Source organism: Schistocerca gregaria, chromosome 1, assembly GCF_023897955.1.
Source record: "Schistocerca gregaria isolate iqSchGreg1 chromosome 1, iqSchGreg1.2, whole genome shotgun sequence".
NCBI classification, from domain to species: Eukaryota; Metazoa; Arthropoda; class Insecta; order Orthoptera; family Acrididae; genus Schistocerca; species Schistocerca gregaria.
In genome coordinates, this window is record NC_064920.1 from 729,750,851 (window position 1) to 729,773,838 (window position 22,988).

At 42.3% G+C, this 22,988-nt stretch overlaps 1 protein-coding gene across 9 annotated transcripts in view; it reads right to left on the reverse strand.

Moving 5' to 3' along the window:
- The window catches only part of LOC126267010 (ATP-binding cassette sub-family C member 5-like), a 531,190-nt gene that overhangs the window by 493,681 nt on the left and 14,521 nt on the right, over positions 1 to 22,988 (reverse strand). Inside the window, exon 1 of one of the 9 annotated variants that reach the window (XM_049971854.1) lies at positions 8,202 to 8,274. The exons of 7 other annotated variants lie outside the window; for them this stretch is intronic. The gene's annotated coding sequence lies outside the window, so the exon portion shown is untranslated. Of the gene's footprint in view, positions 1 to 8,155; positions 8,275 to 22,988 lie in introns of those variants that run through there. One more of the 9 variants, XM_049971789.1, reaches the window with a different exon arrangement.

A 22,988-nucleotide genomic window follows, 5' to 3' on the forward strand; every position in this document is an offset into this window, starting at 1 on the left:
CACCCGTTTGTTTTGGGCAGTGGGAGCAGTCAGACATATGCTCGGATCTGTCATACCAGCATTGTTAAAAATGTGCATTTTAACCATTCATTAAAAGTATTATAAAAAGTTATTAAAAAAGGAATATTTATTTGCACAGTTGTAATTTAAACTCCTATCTGTTCATCATTTAACTCACCTCCAAGATCCTGCATCAAGAAGTTCGGTGCAGACAAGAATAATTAACTTGTATCTGGAGGAGCATTGCTGCATTGACACTGTCACACTCAAGGCTAAACACACTGGAATTGATGTGAAGGTAATGACTCAGACTTGAGAGGCACCTATTGAACTTGGTTTACTTACACTAAAAATATCGTGCTTCGTGTGTTGAACAACCTACAGACAGATCGACAGTTTCAATGGTTGTGGTGATTGTTTGATATCACACACTGCCGGAAGCAGTATGTAATGCAGATTATGTTTACTAACCTTGAATGTACAGATATACAAGGTCTGTTGATATTGGTATCAGTTAAAGTTCACCCAAGATGGTGCACAGATTCATAAATTACCTCCAAAATTTTCTCAGCTACTCTTTCCAATCAATTTTCCAATTATTCAAGCGATTATTAATACATTTCCATTTCCACATCCCTATTCAAGCAGCATGACTCCCCATGAGATGGAATGCCAGCCTCAGGCAGAAGGTCCAAACAGACCAGGACGAAAAGTGAAAGCTCAAAGTCGTGAGGATGCAATTTTGTTTCCTGAAAGCAGAGTACAAGTGGATGCTGTGATTCTAAAAGCAGCCATAAATCCTCTTCATTGGATTGAAGCCCGCAAATGTTCCACTGGAGGAGAGTCATGATGAGGAAAAAATGAAGGAATGTCACCTCAGCGGCAGCTGAGTGCCAGCCTGCAAAGACTCACTGCTACAGGGCACAGAGGCAGGAGGATCCTGCTCCGTGAGGTCCACAGAAGCTTTGGCCTTCTTCTGTTGTCGGCCTGCAGAGTCCAACTCAGAAAAACAGTTGGTGGTGCGCACTGGCAACACAGAGGCCAGCCAGGTGAAAGTATCACATGGCAACACCATCGAAAGAGATCTTCAAGTTGGCGAAGGAGAAGACCATTTACCTTTGTTGGACTTCTTTGAGCCTTTCTTGTTAGCAGATAAAGACTCAAGTGTTGGTTGGCTGGAGAGATGCAGGATCTCTTCACGGGCATATTCCTTGTGTCTTTTTGTCTTGTCTGTGACTTCGCCCCGTGAGGCGAGAGTTTGATGGCTTGTTGCATAGTTGGACGAGGGGACTGCAATGCTACCATGACAATGGGCAATTTTACATCCTCAGAGCTGAATTTGAGGTCACATATCTGCATAACCGTGTCCTTCATGGAACAAGATGTAGTAAGAACAGAACTATAAGCGCCAGATGATAGAGCACAGGGTTTGCAACTAGCCAATAACTTGCAAGCGAACAGCTAAGGAACTTTTTCCTTTACCCTGATCTCCTGGACAGCCCACTCATCGAGATCCATCGAGAGGAGGTGGCATGGTCACCATTGCAGTTGATACAGCAGGGAGAAGGAGGCAGTCAATCACCCTCGTGTGTATCCCTACCACAGGTTACACATTTCACCAGGCGTTGACAAGACATTCAAGTGTGGTTGAAATGATGACATTGATAGCAGTGCATTGGGTTTGGAATGTACAGTCAGACTGTGAGAACCTCATAACCTGCTTTGATCTTGGATGAATACACCACTCTATCAAAAGTGAGAAAAAGAGTGCATGTATGTACTAAGGAGGCATCTACCTTTTTCGACACCCAATGGACGGCAATGACACCCTGATCAGAGAGGTATGTTTGGATTTCGGCCTCGATCAGACTGTCAAGCAGCCTAGCGTAAATAACACCACAAGAAGAATTCAGAGTTTTATGGGCGTCGATATGAACAGGATAGCTGTGGACAAGTGAAGTGGCAAGCAGTTGTCGTGGTTGGGAATCAGGAGTAGTCTCCAATAGCAAAGTGCTATTCCATAAACGAGAGCAGGATTTCACAGGGACGGCAATTCCATCAATACCTTTCTGAATAATAAATGGCTTAACCGTTGCAAAAGGCTGACCGTCTTCAGTACATGAAACAATGAGGTACCATGGTGCAGTTGGGAGGGTCTTTGAATCGTTAGCCTCATTCTGGTTACATTTTTTAGACATTGATTGTGAAGATGATTGGCTCATTGCGAGAAAATCCCCTCCATGATCGTCAGTGTCTCCAATGGCGTGCTCCTTCCAACTGGGGGCCCCTTCACAAGGGGTCACACCCAGGTGATTGTTCACACCTCAGGTCACATCTCCCAGACACTTGACAGAGGGTCCAATCGGCAATTTGGGAAGGTAGCAGCTCAGGCGATCACCTTTCTCTGTCCTAGCCTGTACCAGGAGGTACGTTTGAACTCTCCCTGCAGACCTGGGGCCGGTAATTATGCGTTACCCAGTCACCTATTATGCATCAGATGTGTGGACTGGCCTTCAAGAGAATGCAGGGCGGAAGAAGAAAAAAGAGGAGCCTCAAATGCCAAAGTGGAGAAAGGTTGGGAGAAGATAAACAAAGAAAGGAAAAAGGAACTAAAAAAGTGGTCAGACTTTTCTTATGTCAGCTACGGACAGTGTAGAACATTCCCAAAAACATCCCAGGCATGTTCCCCAAAGGAGGGGAAAAAGAATAGCAAAATGATAGACATGCAGCACGGAAGGGAAAAGATGCTACGAAAGCTGGGGCCCATGGCAGATATCTACCCTGTGTGAGAAAAAATCTTAAGTACTAACATCAAAATCTTTTGTAATCAACTGTTTTCAGATGGAGAAAGCAAGCAAATTGTAAGTGTGTTTCATTAAGACCACTATTGTTGTTTTATTTCAATAAAACAAAACACATTTGAGACAAAAATATGCATTTCCTTGGAGTCCCAAGGAAGATTTAAAATACCTTCGCTGATTTCAGAAATAACCACAGAAATAGGTAGGCCTCTTGAAAGAAGTGTATGAGGCAGGGAAGAATTGTGTATAGGGACCACCAATAAAATGTTGGTTCTACAATGTTCTTATTGTTGCTTACTAATCACTGCGTTATGCCTATTATTTCACACGTATTGTGTGATTTTTCTTTCGAGAAATAAACAAATAAATAGCGTATAAAATGCCAGCGACTGCTACAATTTTCTTCTTCTTATAGTGCATACTTTCAAATACATAAACATATTTTCGAAGTGCCAAAATGTACTAGAATAAATAAACTGTCTTTAAAACACTGCATGTACAATGTACTTGCAGTGAGACAGTTGCAAATTCCTGTAATCCATCGCCCATGGCCACAGGTCTGCCGAGGAGCCACTGCAGTCCTGGGTCCTTGGATAAACCATGAAAATCTGCCGCATTATGACACACACACACACACACACACACACACACACACACACACACACACACACACACACACACACACACACAGACCTGAACCGCAGGCACATTGGCGAGACTAGGTCCGATGGGCAGGGCTTGCACATTAGTGGGAAATGATGGGCTTCAGATCAGCAGGCCCGATCTGTTAGAGATACCCATAGAAATGGCCTGTGGTTTTGGCCTGTCATGGAAGTCCCCTCATGTGGCCAGCTATTTACGTGTCACAGTCACCATGTTGATGAAATGAGATTGTGTTGATCAATCCATGCAATAAATAACTTGGGCAAATACTCTGAGAATCAATACTAATGAGGATAGATAGCAACTCACCGTAAGGATGATTGCCGAGTCGCAGACAGACATGCAGAAAAGGCAAATAAATTTTTGGCCATAGCCTTTGTCAGAAAACAAGAGCATACACACATTCACACATCCCTCAGACACAACTCATGCATACCTGAGCACCATCTCTGGCTGCTGCGTCAACAATATCTGAGAATCAGATCCAAACAAACCACTCCTCCCGCCTCCTTGCCTCTCATCGACAGCTGCTAGGCTAGTGGCAAGAAGTGGTGTCAGCACTGACTGCAAGCTGAGGAGAATGGTAGGAAGGGGAGAAGCAGTAAGAATGAGGATGTAGGGAAGTGGCACACGTACTCGGCTGCGCCCAGCCAGTGACAATGCATGACATCTCAGAAAATAAGCCATTTCATCTACTGAGACAAAAACAAGATTTTTTCCAGTGCTTTTTTTCAAATTTCCCTGATACTTCCTGGACATGTTTGAAATTCCCTGATTTCCAGAGCTTATGGCAACCCTGAAAGTAAGTAAAGTTTTATCATAAGCATAGCAGATAACCGACTGTGATACACAATGGCGCAGGTCTTTGACAGCCACAGTGAAGAAGGAAGGGCCATGAACAGAGCCCTGTGGAACACCTGTACCAATTTCTATTACGGCAGAGTGCCTATTTCTAATTGAAACAAACTCTCAGGTAGGAAGAAATTTCTGCTAATATAGATTTCTGTATAACACAATACTCTAATTTTGTTAGCGATATGATGAAAGGAATACAGTTGAATGCTTTACTTAGGTTGTTTTTATATTACATTTTTGTTCACTTTTCTGAGTTCTTTGAACTACCTTGCAGAAGATTTGCCTAGTTTCTCATTGATAACGGCTCAGTTTTTAAGGTTGTGGGTGTCATTAACAAATTGTATCTCAGGCACGAAAATAAACTCAGAATTGAGGGAACATAACATGTGGAATGCGACAGGGATTGGTCATCATCATCATCAGTTATCTGCTATATTAGCAGGTCCTTTGCCTCTCCATTTTCTGTGATCCATTGCTTCCTTCTTAAGGCTGCTGTATGTTGTACCATCCACCATGTCATCCAGTATCTGGAATCTTTTCCTTCCTTGCTTCCTTTTCCCTTCTACATAACCTTCTAAAACTGTTTTTATCAGTCCGTCATTCTTTCTTAATATATGCCCAATGCAATTTCATTTTCTTCTCTTTATTACATCTAGTAACTGTCTTTTCTCTCCCACTCTTTCTAATATCTCTTCATTTTTTACTCTGTCCAAAGCCTCCAGCCTTTCTCTGTCTTTCTTCCTCATAGTCCATGTTTCAGTGCCATATGGAAGAACACTCCATACAAGACATTTTATGAGTCTCTTCCTGAGTTCTCTGTCCAGATCACTGCAGAAAATTCTCCTTTTCTTATAAAACACTTCTTTTGCCATTGCTATCCTTGTTTAAGTTTCTGTGGTGCACTTTCAGTCGGTGTCTATCCTGCTTCCAAGATACTTAAAATTTTGCACCTGTTCAGGGATTGGTACTGGGCACAATCTTGTTTCTAGCCTACATAAGAGATCTCCCAATAGCTTTAAAGCACAGTTAAAAAACTATGTTACTGATAACACAAGCATACAAATCAAGGTCCAAACTCGACTCTTGCAGAGACGGCTCAGACGACAGCTGAGTGTGCTTACAATTGGTTCATAGGTAAATAGTTTAAGTTTTAATCTCAATAAGACTTTTATTATGCAACTTCAAACAAAGATGATTACCTTCTAGTACCAGAAGTAGATATTAATAATCAAACATTGAATGGTCCATAGTCTGTAAAATTCTTTGGAATCCAGCTGAATAACAAGTTCAACATGCAAATAAACTCAACAAAAACTCAGTTCAGTTTACTATGCCCTTAGAAGCATCTCTCGTGGTGTTTGGTCAGCAGAAGTGAATAGTAAGAATATTGTATAAAGAAGATAGCCATGCATCTTTCAGAAGGCCTTTGTTTGGATCTTGGAAATCTTAAACCAACTTCCAAATACATTTACTCTTAACTGCTTTTTTGTTTACAGCAAAAATTATTTTCAACTAAACAGTGCAGTCACAATACAAGGCACAAAAATAATTTTCATGCAGACTCTTTCCTGGACCAGAGTTTGCAATGGAGCTACGCATTCTGGTGGTAATATATTCACCACTTTCCTGTCTAACATAAAGCCAGAAATTCAGAATCACTACCCATTCAAACGAAAGTTAAAAACATATTTCACTAGACACTCTCTCAAAAAATTATCTGGTAACAGCTTTCTTACTAATTTACTTGATTAAATTCAGATGACAGATGTATAAATAGCATTGAGTAGTGTAGCAATGATTTATTGTCACTACATATACAGATTAAGTTTCTAAGACTTTAATGCATAACCACATCCCTGAAGATTTTCCTACTTGTTGGGGTATACGGAACATGATGAATGAAAGAATGCATCAAGAACAGTTCAGCTAAACTACACCACCTCAACAAAATAATTCATCAAAATCATGAAACACCTGAGAAAAGGAAAGAATATAGTCCCAGATCTCATTGCACTGACACTCTGTTTTATCATATATGATATGGAGTGGCCAAAACAGTGGACACTGATTTGTCAAAAAAAGGGTTGTTAGAAGAAAAAAAATATTGAATAGATGAAATACCACAATGAATGAAACATAGCACAGGAAGAGAACTTCTAGGACTAGACATAAAGGCATACACTTTAGGTAAGTGTATAGAAGACAAAAGTATATGTCTGCCTGCTTAGCTGATAGGTAACATGCTTGCCTCTCATGCAGCGGGCTCGGGTTCGATTCTCAGCTGGGTTGGAGATTTTCTCCGCATGTGGACTGGGTGTTGTGTTGTCGTCATCATGATTTCATCCTCATCATCAGCATGTAAGTCACCCAATGTGTCACTGTTTGAAATAAGACTTGCACTTGGCGGTCGAACCTGAAAGGGACCTCTGAGCCAACAATGCCATACGGTCATTTCATTTCATTTTTCAAAGAATAAGTCTTATAAATTTCAAGCTGAAGCAGAACTGAATAAATAGTAATGCAATAAGTCTTGGGATGAAAATGATAATATTAAAAAGATATAAAGATAAATCTCCAAAAGAAGACAAAATGTCTAAAGGACAGGAAATGTGAAGCAGAACTGTTAGTACAAATGAGCATTTACAAAGAAACAAGAAGACAACCCTGCAAATCTGGAATAATGCTGATAGTAATTCTACCTAACCAAAAAGGACAAGATAAGATATAAACTGGGGAAATGATGAAGGTATACGCATTAACGGAGCCCTTAGAACCACATATTATCTTGCTGGCAACACTGTGCAGTTTGTCTTTAGTGCAGATGAAACTCAACTGTCAATAAATAAGCTTAATAAAGACAATTTGAACACAGGCATGAAAATGAACTATAATTTGACTAACATAATAAACAACTTGTATATCAAAAAAGCAATACAAATTAATAGTCCAAGCAAAAACCAGTTTTTGAGGTTCTATACTTAGAGTGGTTGAATATAAATACTGGATGGACTGGAAAAGAAATAAACAGAAAATTAAAAATGTTCTGAAGTGCTTTTAGGAAACTAAATTAAGATGGAAAGTTTACCAGCCATGAATTACCAGTTATGACTTATGATAATAAAACAAGGACTTTTACTGTAGAAATCACTTAAGGAATGGTCAATAAGCAATGGAGAAATAATGGAAAAATAAATCAATGGATCAGGAAACAGGCTTTAGTGGAAGATTTAATTATGACATTCATGAAAATGAAATGGAGGTTATCAGGATATTTATCCAGGCAAATGGATGGTAGACGGACCAAGGAAGTTCTTTGCTGTTCTCCAAGAGATTGGAAAAGACCTAGATAACTACGTCAAGGTAGGTGGTTACATGATATTAAAAACATGTAGGTGGAACACTTATACTTGCAACTGTAGAACATAATGCATGGAAAAGACTAGATGAGATCTTTATTCACAAACACACATCAAATGGCTAACAATGATGATGAAAGTACGCACAATTATGTGAGAGAAAGTATAAAATAACTGAGCAGAATTCGAAAACATAAATACAAAATAGTAACTGATAAAGTGATAGGAATTTTATAACCAACACATATGGACTGTAATATCAGTTGTCACTGGACACTGAAATAAATTGTAGAATTCTCAGATACTTACTTCTCCTTTGTAGAAATGAGATATTGCTTTTAATATCACAAAAGAGAGAAAACCTATTTCAGAGCAATTGGAATGATGTACTTGAGTAGCCACAATAATTTACTAAACAATGGACAGTAAAGCATTAGATATTAAATATTTCTAATGCAGGGAGCCATAATACTAACTTACTCGCAAAGAGTGAAACGGACTTTCTTAGGATTACGTAACTTCTTACTTGAAACATGTAGAACTCATTGTTATATCATCCTGACCAAGTATGCATTGCCTTTAGCCCTAAATCCAACTACACAATACCTGCAGCCTGATAACACAGAAGCACCAAAGATAAAAGCAGTCCAAACAGCTGCACACATGACTAAATTTTCAGAATGTGCCAAGATATTGCAAGAGTGTACTCTTAAATAATATCTCCCCATTTCATCCTCATCCCACACCCTGACCCCTTCTTATACCTCTCACCTCTGTGATTGCCCTTGTCTCTTTATTTCTCTGCCCCATCCTTATTCTCATCCACTGTGTGTGTGTGTGTGTGTGTGTGTGTTGAGAGAGAGAGAGAGAGAGAGAGAGAGAGAGAGAGAGAGAGAGAGAGAGAGAGAGAGAGAGAGAGTATTGTTAAGTGCCAAGGTCATAGGAATGCCAGCCTTATGGCTGGACAGTCAGTTGTGAATACTAGTGAGTATTTTAAAAAAGTATCAGAAAGAAATATCTATCCTGACAATATTCGATACCATTCACTGATCATTTTCTGCAAATAATACATAAATAAGGGTGAACCAGGTACCACTGTGACTTTTTTATATTTCTCCAACAAAATTATTATTCTAAGTGGAATTTTTATCATTGATGCAAGTTGCTGCAATAGATACACAAAACACATGTCTAAGTAATTGGGGACCTAAGTTGGAAAACTCAAACATTTGATCGATATCTAAAACATGGACAAAAGGTGAGTATATCAACTCACATGACATTTTGTGTAAACATGATGTAACAAAGAAAAAGAGGCTTGAGGGTAATGTAGAGTCATAATATCAACTCATGAGACATCTTGAATAAACAAGCAAGGATTCAAGAACAGTGCTATCAGACACACATTAAACTAACCTTGATTCACATCTGCTGATATATCTTCCATCTACAGGTAAGCTGAAACCTGACAGTGTAATATACTTACAGTAGTGGTGTAAATATTACATTATATTAGGACAAGAAGAAAGGTTCTTTGCCTGGAATAGAGACGGCATTGAGGTTAATGTAAATTTCATTTTGTTATAGGTTGGTACATGTTGTGGAAGTCAAGTGTCAACTTGTTTTATTATACAACAGCTGGAAGTAGGCGTGTTGTATGTTCCACATGAAGGATATCCTAAAATTATGTCAACAGATTGCACCATCGAAAATGTGCACAGTATAGTTTTTGGCAACTGATATTTAAATTTATATCAAATAGTTGATGCCATATGCATGCAAAAAGGCAGATTAAAAATAAAAATTAAACATAATAAAGATTTGTGCAAGACAGGTGCCACATTTGTTAATGCTGACTAAAAGTAAATGTGATTTCTCAGTAATTTTTAAATTGTTAATTTGGACAGATATGATCCAGTTTCTAATGATAATGATTAGTAAATATACTGTGAAATAATAAATTGAAATTTCTGAAGTACTATCAGTTTGTCTCTTAGTTTTGTGCTGTCAGAACAGTTAACCCTCTTGTAGAGGGAAAAAAAGCAAATAAGTAGGCCTACATATTTGGGATCAGCTCAGAGATTTAGAAAAAAAAGAGTTACACTGAAGGATAGTGTGGATGATTGAATAATCACAATTAACTTCTTTGTGGATCAATAAATATTTTATTTATCAAACAATGGAAAATCCAGGATGGAATGTAACAATATTATGAAAAGGAAAGTTGCTAATCACCATATAATTTGTGTGTGTGTGTGTGTGTGTGTGTGTGTGTGTGTGTGAGGCCTTTCTGGCCGAAAGCTTATTGTGACTGTTTTTGTTGCGTCTATCCATGACTCAGCATATCCGCTACATGGTGAATAGCAACTTTCCTTTGCATAAAATTTTATTTATAATGTTTGAAGTTGTTATTAGTGACAGTAACTGGGTTAGTAGCTAGTGGAATGTCCCAGGGATGAATGCACCAGCATGTAACAATTATCCAGCCACTGCATTCGCCTCAGAAGAGACAGCCTAGGATGCAGAATAAAACTTTGAAGTGTTTGCCACAGAAAACAAACATTTGTAGAAAGAGAAAAATTCAAGTTCTGTACCTCCTATCTCAGAGTTAGTATTAAACTCCAGATCCTCACGGGAGGTATTGTGTCACCTGTATACTGAATAGGCTTATAAAATAGCAATAGGATTGAGAGCATACACCCATAATGTGATATACTGTAATGAAATAATGGCAAAGAAGGAAAGGTCAGTATTTTTTACAGTTGATAAGAATTTATACTGCTACATTTTGAAGAAATGAAGTTGGCAGTTTTCATTGGGAAGGCTAAAAAGATGATTTCTAGGATGCAAAACAGAGTCTTCTTATTCTTTAGCTGATAAAGAGTAAAACAATAACTGAATACTACATGTCTTCCAGAGTCCACCTCCACAGTTGAGTGATCAGTGCACCTGACTGCTGCACAGAGGACCCACATTCAATTCTCAATACAGCCAAATACTTTTTCTTTGGGGAGGATTGAAATAGGGTGCACTTAACCAACTGAGGAGCTACTTGACCAAATAGTAGTTGCTCCTACGTCAAGAAACCTCACACCAACCAGCAGAGCGGTGTACTGACGCCATGTCCTCCATACCACATCCAATGATGCCATTGGCAGAGGATGACACAGCAGTCAGTCAAGCTTGATTGGCTCAGCTCATCTAGGGCCTGAATACAGATATTTATCTTTTACACAGTCAATATGGGAAAGGAGGTCGGGGGATGAAAGAAGCACTGGATTGCAATGTGCTTTGGCAACAGAGTAACAATGACGACCAAACTTTTGAACAGCCATTTTAGTCACCAGATCTGGGATTCCTTGATTTCCAGTTTTTCCCATGTCTCAAGAAATTGGTGGGTGGAAAACATTGCAGATATAAAGTATAAGTTATGACAGGCTTAGCTGGATATTTCTTGGATCCTCCGCAACCACTCTGAAGGTGAAATCTGCTTGAAGAAAAAACAATGGATTTTGTGCAAAGACCCTACATGAGACCGTATCAGAAAAGACATTCACTTTGATCCACAAACTGTAGGCATACCACATGTACTGGGCCAAGTTCTTTGGTAGCCTGACAGGCATTGGGCATTGTGGAATTGATAGTATGAAGTTTTTAACTGAAGTACATGTTTCTTTTTATAGACAGTGGGTCGTTGGGGTCTAGTACAGTCAGTTAGAATTTTCAGGAAATGCATTACATGGAATAGTAATGAATATAAAAGCAAATAATGAATAAGGTGGTCGAAACGGGATGAGGAAGAATATTAATTAGTGGCAGATGTGAAAAGGCTGTGATAAGTCCTGATTAAACAAGTAATTCGCTGATTAAGAGTAGCTCAAGTGGTTAAGATCAACAATCGTGTGTGAAAAATAAGAAATGACAACTGTCAGGTACTACATTTCAAGAGAAACAATCTATAATGACACTGCCCATGATGAAAATGATATTGTAACGAAAGTGATGAGTGCAAGTGCAAATTGAAACTGGTAGGGTTGAAATACTTGTCAAGTAAACAGTAATTATATTTACATATTTTGTTTGTTCTTCTTATGTCTTTGCCACTAATCGATGAATGCATCTTGATTGCAGAAACCATGGACATCATGGGTTTAGCACCCCTGCCACAAGTAGCTGCAACCACACCATATGAACACTGGCCACACAAGTTGACTGCCTGGGGAACTACAAAAATGGCAACTTAACCAACCACTGAGCAAATGTATATCAGTTACTCTTTAACCAGCTGTGTCCAGTAAATCACCACCAGTTATGCTAAGCCAATGTCTCTCACCACCACTACTGACGGACTCCACCAAATTCGTTCTTTCACCCTGCTGTACTGCACTTACCCTGGATGTTAGTGTGGCCTATGTCACATGGAACCCTCTGAACTTGCTCACGTTATTTTTAACTGTTGCTAACAGCATTCTGCGACACACACTGAATTTCTGAAGTTTCAGCTGCTACTGCTTCGTTTATTTATTTGTAAACTTTTCTTCCTAATGATCTAGTGATTTAAGTTGTATTTATGTTTGATGGCCACTAAATATTTAATTGTAAAAGATTCAACCAACAGCTGTCCTAGCTGTCCACCATAAGCCAGCTCACTGTGCCAGTCTGAACTGGAACTTCCCTCCTGTCCCAAGCGCCTACTCTGCCACAGAAATGATACCTGCCCCAACAACTGCACTGCTTGCCCTGCACTTGCACATGCCACATCATTCCCATCTGTGACAGCACCAGAAGGTGGACTACAAAGCCCTCACCATCAATGGAGGTCAACATTGTCCACATAAAGCAGGGAAGATTCAGTGACAGGCAATTATGGGCGCAGCACCACACAGTTGACCACTGGGTGCAGTTTCAATTGAATACTGGCATGACAGCAACACTGTTCTTCGTAGATATCTATGACAATTAAACTTTGCTACTCTCTAACCACCATGCACTATGTCTCCACTTGGGTATGGTCAAACACCGATTCGTGTTATAGACATATGGTACACCTTGGCCACATACAGATCAGTTAGCCACCATCTTCAGTTAGTAATTGTAATGCATAAGCCAGTCTTACACAAATTTGGCATGGACTCTTTCAATTCATCTTGTTTCATAATTATATACTCTGTGCCCTATTGGAAGTCATTTCCTTTCTAGAAATCAGCACTTTTGTAACAGCTGACCTTCCCTGTTTCAACATGAATTTTAGTGTGTGCAAAATGGTTTTCACCACATATCACTCTTCACATTGACGTCATTCCAAGTTCTCACATGCTCATGCAACCAGAGTGTCAGTTCAGAACGAACTATGTCACCTCATAGCCCGGGGTGTTCTGCATCAAGTTCCATCGAGTCTCTGGTCATCTGCCAACAAAATGGTCTATAAACCACACAGACTGCAACACACTCGTGGAGACTTCAAGGCCACAGTTAGTACCCACACTGCAACGAATGTATATCCACTACCATGGACTCAAGAATTATTTTCTCAACTTACAGGTGGGTGCTGCTACTTTTCAAAACATAATTCCAGAAGAGTCTGAAAAATTCACATAATATCAAAATACTATTTGAATTGCACCAAAACCATATGCTGCCATTTGGCATAGAAAGCACTTTAGCAATACTTCAAAGATGCCTGGAGCAATTACTGCATGACACTCCCCATTTCTCAAATTATTTGGATGATTTCACAGTAACCGGAAACAATAAAGAAGACTGTTTATACAACCTTCAGCAAGTTTTCACACATCTGGAGCAAAGAGGCCTCCAATGCAACCTGCAAAGGGATTCATTTTTTCGCCAGATGTTTATTATCTGGAACATACTCTGAGAAAACATGGAGTGAAACCATCAGAATTGCACCTACAGGCTATACAGTAACTGCTTGAACCAAGCAATTTGAAAGTACTTCACAGAGTTTTTGGTCAAGTAAATTATCACTGATAATTCATTCTGACTGATGCTAAGAAAGATGTCCAGTGGATTGCCAAACATAAGCACGCATTCTCCCATCTCAGCCACTGTCTAATGCAAGCTCCATGCTCCATCCATTTCCCCCTGAAAGTACACCCTGAAAATGGATGCCCTGACTTAGGGATTGGGAGCAGTATCATAACACCATACAACTGATAGGTCTGAACATACAAACACATATGCATGTAACACCATCCCAGGTGCCCAGCATAGCTACTCACATTCTGACAAACAAAAAAATCGATGAGCATCTACATCCACATCTATACTCTGCAAACCATCGTCAGGTACATAGCAGAGGGTACGCCACATTGTACCAATTATTAGTTTTTCTTCCTGTTCCATTCAAGTACAGAGCATGGGAAGAATGATTGTTTGAATTCTTCCATGTGTGCAGTAAGTACTCTAATCTTATCCTCATGATCCCTGTGTGAGCGACACATAGGATGTTGTAGGATATCTCTAGAGTATTCATTTAAAGCAAGTTTTTGAAACTTCGTTGTTCAAATTTCTCGGGATGTTATTGTTGTGATAGTGCCACGACATTTAACAGTGCCGCCACGACAGTACGCACAAACGGCGATAGAGGCGCTCCGCAAATCGGCTGAGCGCGGGAGCGCCACCTAGCTACGAACGGCGCCGGCCGCATGTCATGGCACAGCAGTAGAATAAGAGAGACTGAATTGTAATCATGTGATCAACTATTGTTTCTAAGAGAGAGTGTGAATATCCACACAATTATTGTGATTAAAGGTTATAACACTTTTGGCGACGAGGTCGGGATATTTTCACTGCATTGTGGATTTGCGTGTTCGTGACAGGGCAGACATGGAACAGCTTATGCAAGCGCTCATTGAACAACAAACACAGCTGACGGCTACTATTCAGGCCCAACAAACACAGCTGACGGCAGCGATTCAGGCGTTGTGGACATCGCTTACTCATCGTCTGTCTTCCTCTTCTCCGCCTCCATTCCCTCCTTACGATGAGGCCGCTGACGACTGGGAGGATTATGAGAAGCGTTTGCGGCAACACTTTTTGGCTTTCGGCGTTGTCGACGCTCCTATGTGTAAGTCGTTATTTCTATCTTGGATTTCCCCTCGAGTCTATCAGCTGCTATCTCAGTTAGCCCCTCTGCGGGAACCTGCCTCCCTGTCCTTCCAAGAAATGTGTGACTTATTGTCTGCCTATTATCGAAAAAACACCCACGTCGTTGCTGCCCGGGTGGCGTTCTACCGGTGTCGTAAACAGCCCCATCAATCTTACTGGGCTTGGGCGGCGGAACTACACGGTCTGAGTAGGAAATGTCAGTTTGTCACGGACGCACATCACGAGTCTTATGCTGACTCAATGGTTAGGGATGCTATTCTACGGCTTGCTCCTGATAAAGAAGTTCGGCAACGTGCCCTCCAACTGCCAAACCCGTCGTTGTCAGAAGTTCTAAGCATCGCTCAATCCTTTGAAGTGTCTCATGCTGCTGGCGTGCAAATTGACACGTGGTGTGATGTAGGCACTGTACAGTCAACTCTCGACACGGGCAATTTGCCTGTTTCACAGGAGAACGACGATGTGGCGGCGGTTCACTCGTGTCAACAATGTCGTGTTGGGCCGCAACGCTCGCAGCGAAACCAGCAACCACAGAATCCGGTTCGTTCCGCACTTCCTTCTTGCCCCCGTTGTTTCGTACAGCACGACAGGGCAGCGTGTCCAAAACGTTGGGCCACGTGTAATTCTTGTAGGAAAAAAGGCCACATTGCTTCTGTGTGTCAGTCCCATAAAGTTCCTGTTGACGAGGACGAGGTGTCGGACATGGATGTTCACTGTGTGCTTTCTCAAACAAATAAGTTGTTTGTTACTGTTCGTGTTCTGAATAAAGACATCCGCATGCAAGTGGACACTGTCTCTGCAGTAACTCTCATTAATTCTCGCACGTATTTGGCGTTGGGCTCCCCTCCTTTGTCTCCAGTTACGCGAAATCTGAGGACTTATAATAAACAGAAAATTCCTATCATGGGCCAGTTTGATGCTTCCACTGCCTACGAGTCTGTTGTTCGGCCCCTCACGTTTTATGTGGTGGATCATGCGGGCACTGAAAACCTGTTCGGTTATGATGCTTTCCAGTTGTTCGGGTTCTCCATTGATGATGATGTGCACCTCATATCTGAGGATATTCCATGTCAACAGCTGGATGGATTGTGTTCTGAATTTTCGTCAGTGTTCTCTGCTGGTCTGGGTTGTGCCAAGGATTTTGAAGCCCACATTACTCTTAAACCTACGGCTCGCCCTAAGTTTTTCCGGGCACGCCCTATTCCGGTGGCGTTGCGTGCACTTGTCAAGGCTGAGCTAGACAGGTTAACAGCTTCAGGGATTCTCCTTCCGGTTACCTCCAGCGAATGGGCATCGCCGATCGTGGTGGTTTCTAAACCAAACGGGAGTCTGCAATTGTGTGGTGACTTTAAAGCCACCGTCAACGCTCAGAGCCTCATTGACACTTATCCTCTTCCCCGTCCTGAGGAGTTGTTTACCACGCTCGCTGGGGGCCAGTTCTTTTCCAAACTTGACTTATCGGAGGTGTACCATCAGTTGCCATTGGACGCTACTTCCAAGGAATTTCTCGTTATCAACACTCCTTGTGGGTTGTACCAGTACCAGCGATTACCATTTGGCGTCGCTAGCGCACCGGCCATTTTTCAGCGTTTTTTGGAACAGCTCACGGCTTCCGTTCCCAGCTGCATAAACTATCTGGATGACATTGTTGTCACGGGAGCCTCCACTGAGGAGCACCTTCGTAATTTACGTTCACTGTTTTGGGTTTTGCATTCAGCTGGGTTGAGGTGCAATCTGGACAAGTCACAGTTCTTCCAACCCTCCATTGAGTATCTTGGTTTCCACTTGTCCTGTGAGGGTATACGTCCTCTCCGTCAGCACGTTGCGGCCATTAACGCTCTACCCCGGCTGTCTACGGTCAAAGAACTTCAGGCGTTTCTAGGCAAGATTGCTTATTATCACAAATTCATTCCATCCGCAGTGGCGGTAGCTTATCCTCTGCATCAGTTGTTACGCAAAAACATCCCCTTCTGTTGGTCCGACGGGTGTGAGCAGGCTTTTGTCCACCTGAAAGCTCATTTGCAGTCGGCACCTTGTCTTGCCACATTCCGTCCGGGTCAGCACTTGGTTCTGGCGACTGACGCGTCACAGTATGGCCTAGGGGCTGTTCTCGCCCATCGGTATGAGGATAGGTCAGAACGACCCATCGCCTATGCTTCCAAGACCCTCAACAAGGCGCAACGGCATTACTCTCAAATCAAAAAGGAGGTGCTCGCTATCATTTATGCTCTAAAAAAGTTCAGCGTTTTTTTGTATGGTTCTAAGTTTCACCTCATCACCGACCACAAACCGCTGGTCTCTCTGTTCAGCCCATCGGCGTCACTTCCGGATAAGGCAGCTCAGCGCCTGCAACGTTGGGCCTTATACTTGTCTCGTTTTCATTATGAGATTCACTATCGCCCCACGGCCCAGCACGCCAATGCTGATGCATTGTCGCGATTGCCGAGGGGCCCGGACCCTGTTTTCGATCGTGATGAACTCCTCTGTTTCCACATTGATGAGGAAGAACATCGTGCGGTCGAGGGCTTTCCACTTACAGGTTCGCAGGTCGCGTCGGCTACTGCGCGGGACCCGGTCCTGCGTCGGGTGATCGGTTTTGTTCAACGAGGTTGGCCGGACAGGGCCAAGGGCCGGGCATCAGATCCCCTTCGCAACTACCATGCCTTGCGCCTTCGTCTGTCTGTTCGTGATGGTGTTGTTCTTCTGGCCACGGATGGTGCATCTCCACGGGTCGTGGTGCCAGCCTCTCTTCGCAAAGATGTTCTCAAACTGTTGCACGAAGGCCATTGGGGTATTTCTCGGACTAAGTCCCTGGCCCGCAGGCACGTTTATTGGCCCGGTACTGATTCGGACATTGCCCATATGGTTTCTGCATGTGGCCAGTGTGCTCAACAACTGGTGGCACCTCGTACAATGCCCTCTCCGTGGCCTGATCCACCTCAGCCATGGGAACGGGTGCACACCGACTTTGCTGGCCCCCTCCTCGGTACTTATTGGCTACTGTTAATTGACGCCTTCTCGAAGTTTCCGTTTGTTGTTAGATGTCCGTCACCCACCACTGCGGTGACAACGCTGGCTTTGTCCAAAATCTTTACGCTAGAAGGTCTTCCATCCACGATTGTCACGGACAATGGCCCTCAGTTCTCTTCGCAGGCCTTCCGTGATTTTTGTACTGTACAAGGGATTCATCATGTTACAGCACTGCCCTTCCATCCGCAATCGAATGGGGAGGACGAGCACCTTGTCCGCACTTTCAAATGCCAGATGAAAAATTCCTTAGTGATTTTTCCACAGATGACGCCCTGCTGCAATTTCTGAGTTCTTATCGCTTCAAGCCTCTGGGTGATCGCAGCCCTGCTGAACTCTTGCATGGCCGCCAACTGCACACTCTTCTACACCTGCTTCACAATGTCAGGCCTTGTACTGTGTCCCCTAGTGCGGGAAAATACTCGGTGGGCGCCGACGTGTGGGCACTAGGGTATGGATCTCGCCCTAAATGGATTCCAGGGGTGGTCAAGGCTCTTCGCGGCCGCCGGCTTTGTGAAATCCATACGGGCGACGGCACGGTTGTTCACCATTACGACCAGATGCGCCCACGAGTGATGGCCACGCCGGTGCCACCGCCCCATCCTTCGCCTCCACCAGCCCGAGACGCCAGTCCTGTCGCTGCTGCCAATCTACCGTCCATGTTGATGCAGCCGACGTCGCTGCCGCTTCCGAGTATGCCGGAACCGGCCCCAGTCGTGACGCCGCCTTCTCCGGGACCCATCTCGCTGGAGCACACTCCCAGGTCCATAACACCTATGGATGCTGCTCCGGAGTTTTCACCCATCATCTCATCCAGGAGGCACGTTCCACGCACGAGCTTCCGTCCTGGACATTTTCAACCATACTCTCGTGTCTCTGCGCGGGATCTCCTCGGGGCCTCACAAGAGGCCATGGATGTCTCCGCGCTGTCCATGTCTCCAAGGAAGTGAGTGTTCTTTTTTTCAAGGGGGGAAAAGTGTTGTGATAGTGCCACGACATTTAACAGTGCCGCCACGACAGTACACACAAACGGCGATAGAGGCGCTCCGCAAATCGGCTGAGCGCGGGAGCGCCACCTAGCTACGAATGGCGCCGGCCGCATGTCACGGCATGGCAGTCGAATAAGAGAGACTGAGTTGTAATCATGTGATCAACTATTGTTTCTAAGAGTGTGAATATCCACGCAATTATTGTGATTAAAGGTTATAACAGTTATGTTTGTCTTCAGTTCCTTCAGTATCTCTGTAACACTCTCCCATGGATTAAACAAACCTGTGATCATACATGCTGCCCTTCTTTGTATATGTTCAATATTCCTAGTTAGTGCTATCTGGTATGGGCTCCACACACTTAAGCAATACTCTAGAACCAGTCACATGAGTGATTTGCAAGCAGTCTCCTTTGTAGGCTGATTGCACTTCCCCAGCAGTCTACCAACAAACCAAAGTCTACCACGTGCTTTACCCATGACTGAACTGATGTGATCATTCCATTTCATATCCCTATGAAGTGTTACACCCAGGTATTTGTATGAGTTGCCCGATTCCAACAGTGACTTATTGATATTATAGTCATATGATACATTTTCTTCATTTTGTGAAGCGCAAAATTTTATATTTCTGAACACTTAGAGCAAGTTACCAATATCTGCAGCACATTGAAATCTTATCAAGATCTGACTGAATATTTACACAGCTTCTCTCAGAAGCTACGTCTACATCTGAAAATGACTCTCCATCCAACATAACATGCTGTCCCCCCCCCCCTCCCCCCTCCCTCCCCCGTAGGTCTTCACCCAACACATTTCCCTGGGGCACACCCGAAGTTACTTCTACATCTGACAATGACTCTCCATCCAACATAACATGCTGTGTCCCCCTCCCCCCCACCCCCCAAAGGTCTTTAGTCCAGTAACAATTTTCATTTGACACCCCATATGACTTTACCTTTGACAATAAGCATTGGTGTAGTCCTGAGTCAAATACTTTTCAGAAATTAAGAATCACTGCCATCTACCTGGCTGCTTTGATCCAAAGTTTTCAGTATGTTATTTGAGAAAAGTGCAAGTTGGATTTCACATAATAGATTTTTTTGAAACCCATGCTGGTTGGCATTGAGGAGGTCATTCTGTTACGATACCTCATTATGTTTGAGCTCAGTATATGCTACAAGATTCTAAAATAAATTGATGTCGAGGATACTACATGGAAGTTTTGTGGATCACTTCTTCTATCCTTCTTGTAGACAGGTGTAACCTGTCCTTTTTTCCAAGAACTGGGTAAAGTTTTTTGTTTGAGGGATCTAGGACAGATTCCCCCTACTTATACCTCCCGAGGAGATAACGAATGTAAAATTAGAGAGATTCGAGCGCGCACGGAGGCTTTCAGACAGTCGTTCTTCCCGCGAACCATACGCGACTGGAACAGAAAAGGGAGGTAATGACAGTGGCACATAAAGTTCCCTCCACCACACACCATTGGGTGGCTTGCGGAGTGTAAATGTAGATGTAGATTATAGTTAGAAGAAGGGCTAACTCAGCTGCAAATTCCGTATAGAATCTGACAGGGATACCGTCGGGGCTTGGAACTTTGTTCAGTTTTAATCATTTCAGCTGTTTCTCAACAATACTGACACTAATACTTATTTCATTAATCTTTTCAGTGGTACGAGGATTAAGTTGGGACAATTCCACTGGGTTTTCCTTTGTAAAGGAATATTTGAAAACAGTGTTAAGCATTTCAGCTTTTGCTTTGCTACCCTCAGCTTTGGTTCCTGTCTCATTCACTATTGACCGGACACTAACATTTGTGCCACTAACAGCCTTTACGTATGACCAGAATGTATTTGAATTTTGTGAAATGTATTTTGATAGTATTCTGCTATGGCAGTCATTGAAGGCATTATGCATTGCTCTTTTAACAGTCAAATGTGTTTCATCCATTATCTCTCTATCTATAACCCTACACTTTGTTTTGCAGTTATTATGCAGTAATCTCTATTTCTTTAGAAGTTTCTTTACAGTGACTGTATACCATGGAGGTTCCCTCTTGTTATGAACTGTTCTACTGGGTATATATCTATCCAGTGCATGGTTAACTATTCTTTCAAACTTGAGCCAGAGTTCTTGTACATGCTCCTGACCTGTGCTGAAAGTTGCAAGTTCCTCACTGAGATACGACACTACTGATCTTTTATCTACTTTACTGAACATATATATCTTTCTGCATGTTTTAGTTGCCCTTTGCACATTGGTAATCACTGTTACCACAACTGCATCATAGTCGCTGAGACCAGTTTCCATCTGGACATCCTCAAAGAGGCCAGGTCTATTTTTTGCCATTAGATCAAACATATTTCCATAATGATTGGGGTTCCTAACTATCTATTCTAGGTAGTTTTCAGAGGAGGCAATTAGTAAAGTTTCACAGGATATCTTTATCACTCTCACCACTAACAGAACTATAATTTTTTCAATTAACTGTTGGATGATTGAAGTCTCCACTGTGATAGCAGCATCACTGGGGAACTTACGTACAAGCGAACTGAGGTTTTCTCTAAGGTTTATGGTTACATCAGGAGATTAGTCTGGTCGGCCCCACCATTGATACTGAGTCTTCCCCAACAATCTCACATGCAGCTTCAATTTTTACCTTGGTGAGTTTCTAGTCTACTGCAACAAATACACCACCTTCATTAACCATTTGCCCATCCTTTTGATAAACGATTAAATTTTACCCAAAAATCTCACTGTTATCTATTTCAGGTTTAAACCAGCTTTCTGTACCTGGTGTTATTAGAGCTTCACTGCTTTTCATGAGTGCTTCAAACTCTGGCACTTTGTTGCAAATGCTTCAGCAGTTTACCATTAGGACTTTAATACTCTCACCTGTAGGATGCATTTCTTTCGATCTTACACTGATACTTCTGGGTTTCCAACAGCTATTGTTATTTGGACTGAGTGGAGAGTTGCTTAATCTAAAAACCTCTTGTGTACATCCCACACACAGTACTCTACCTGAGTAGCAGCCTCTGATGTGTAGTGCACACCTGACCTATTTAGGGGGGACTCTACATTTCTCAACTCTATGACACAAGTCTAGGAAGTCGCAAACTAATTTGTCCCAGAGCCTACAAAGTCTGGAGATGTTGCAAATTATGAGCTTCATTGCAGCTCCATGCACAAGACTGGTCTCCTCAACCTCCTCTGCCAATCGCTGTAATGACCCAAGAACAGGCATCATTTGTTCCACTGTGTGCCACAGTCTGCAGATGGCTGAACAGCTGATGATTAATACATCTAAAGTACACAAATCTCAGGTGTTCTTCCAACACACCGATCTGCAGCAGCTGCCAATCATTTTGACAGTGGCAAAGTTGATTTCCAGCTGCTTACAAATGACAACTAACTCATCCCATTTTTGAGAATAGCATTCACAGTGGGGCTGTATTTTGGCTGGAGAAATATATTATGAGGCAGTGGACAAATAACTTTTAATTAAATCTGTTTGCTAGAGTATTTAAGTTGGTCACTGACCATATACAACTGCTGGTAATATTAGCACCTGACTGCCATCTCCCAGAATGCACCACCCACCACCTACTTTGGTTCCTTTATCTCAATAATATTTAATATAAGATCACACATACATTCCACAGCTTGCCATGCGTATGTTGACACCTTATGATAGTTCCTGGTAGGTCCACAAGAGGCTTCCCCGCCAGGTCTGTTAGCAAATAGACAACCAACTGCCAGCAGGTCTAACAGATCTTTTACTGACAGATGCACAAATATCAGATGTGGCACTTAAAACAGTTTTTATGGTGCATTCAGGATTACATATGCAGTGGATGATCGTTTCAACCAACCAAATAGGTGGCCAAAAGCCTGCAGTCACCCTTTGAACAACTTAAGAGTTCACCATGGAGTTGCACTGTTATTGGTGGTTGCAGCGACAATCGGAAAATTGTTCCACAAGGAGTAACATCAAATATGTAAGTTAGCACTCCTCCATAAAGGGTATTGGGGCATGTCCAAAGCCAAACATCTTGCACACCAGTATGTATATTGGCATGGTATCAATCAAGACATCACCATGATGGTTGTGTGCTGTCAGGAGTGCAGTACACCCCAGTCAGCACCTCATCAACAGTTACATTCCTT